Here is a 1635-nt window from a genome sequence, read left to right as displayed (position 1 = left end):
CAGGAGACACCCTGTTGTCTGTTAGTAGGCGGAGGTAGGGCTATGATTGGTGCTGTGTCTATAGCCTAGGGGCACCCCCAGTGGCAGCTGTCCCTGTGTGGCAGGAGACACCCTGTTGTCTGCTGGTAGGCGGAGGTAGGGCTATGATTGGTGCTGTGTATATAGCCTAGGGGGCACCCCCAGTGGCAGCTGTCCTTGTGTGGCAGGAGACACCCTGTTGTCTGCTGGTAGGCGGAGGTAGGGCTATGATTGGTGCTGTGTCTATAGCCTAGGGGCACCCCCAGTGGCAGCTGTCCCTGTGTGGCAGGAGACACCCTGTTGTCTGCTAGTAGGCGGAGGTAGGGCTATGATTGGTGCTGTGTCTATAGCCTAGGGGGCACCCCCAGTGGCAGCTGTCCTTGTGTGGCAGGAGACACCCTGTTGTCTGCTGGTAGGCGGAGGTAGGGCTATGATTGGTGCTGTGTCTATAGCCTAGGGGCACCCCCAGTGGCAGCTGTAGTTGGAGACTTATTTCCAATATGAGTTGCGGTTTTTGTTGTTGTTCATGTTGTTGTTGTTACAAAATAAATCAGAGTCACGGACTTTCGTCATTGCCAAGGTCATTATATTTATTTGAATCAGCAAGATACACCACGTGACACTCCAAGCATTGCAAAAGACTTAACAGCTGAGACTCTTGAAATTGAACTCCTCAAGTTTTGATATCCACCTTCTGCTGTTTATACCACTTATTGATTTGCTTGTTAGACGGGTTTTTTTTTTACATTTTCTCACGCTATCATTTGCGGCACTTTGATGCCACAAATCATCGTCCGCCAAGAATGGGATTTCGCGCGCCCACCACTCAATGCGATTACTCAATATAATGTATTGTGCAGCGCCATCATTTGTGTGCATTGAACTGCAATTAGCGTGAATGTCGCTACAGATTGTATATAGAGAGAGAGATATATATTTCTAACCGAGATGATTATTGATTGATGATGTTGTTGTTATTGTGGATAAGCCGGATTGGCGTTCATGTAGTTTGGGCTTACGTCTATCAACAACCGTACTACGGAAATTGGTGAGTGGTGGTGAGGGTCAGGTGAGTAGCAGCTGGTGAGTGGTGGTGAGTGCCAGGTGAGTGGCAGCTGGTGAGGAGTGGTGAGGGTCAGGTGAGTTGACGCTGGTGAGTGGTGGTGAGGGTCAGGTGAGTAGCAGCTGGTGAGTGGTGGTGAGGGACAGGTGAGTAGCAGCTGGTGAGGAGTGGTGAGGGACAGGTGAGTAGCAGCTGGTGAGTGGTGGTGAGGGCCAGGTGAGTTGATGCTGGTGAGTGGTGGTGAGGGTCAGGTGAGTGGCAGCTGGTGAGTGGTGGTGAGGGCCAGGTGAGTTGACGCTGGTGAGTGGTGGTGAGGGTCAGGTGAGTAGCAGCTGGTGAGTGTTGGTGAGGGTCAGGTGAGTTGACGCTGGTGAGTGGTGGTGAGGGCCAGGTGAGTTGACGCTGGTGAGTGGTGGTGAGTGCCAGGTGAGTAGCAGCTGGTGAGTGGTGGTGAGTGCCAGGTGAGTTACAGCTGGTGAGTGGTGGTGAGGGTCAGGTGAGTTGACGCTGGTGAGTGGTGGTGAGGGCCAGGTGAGTTGACGCTGGTTAGTGGT

The 1635-nt window shown here is 52.5% G+C and overlaps 1 protein-coding gene across 2 annotated transcripts in view; it reads right to left on the bottom strand.

Annotated features, from left to right (window-relative positions):
* Window positions 1-582: 582 nt before the first annotated feature.
* Window positions 583-1635, bottom strand: part of LOC116956431 (uncharacterized) — a 62694-nt gene continuing 61641 nt past the window's right edge. For both annotated transcript variants that reach the window (XM_032978025.2, XM_032978024.2), the window contains one exon: window positions 583-1635. This exon is cut by the window's right edge and continues 525 nt beyond it. The gene's annotated coding sequence lies outside the window, so the exon portion shown is untranslated.

Source organism: Petromyzon marinus, chromosome 65 (genome assembly GCF_048934315.1).
Source record: "Petromyzon marinus isolate PM22_M1 ecotype Great Lakes invasive population chromosome 65, UKy_Petmar_22M1.pri1.0, whole genome shotgun sequence".
NCBI classification, from domain to species: Eukaryota; Metazoa; Chordata; class Hyperoartia; order Petromyzontiformes; family Petromyzontidae; genus Petromyzon; species Petromyzon marinus.
This window is presented reverse-complemented; position numbering and strand designations above follow the sequence as displayed.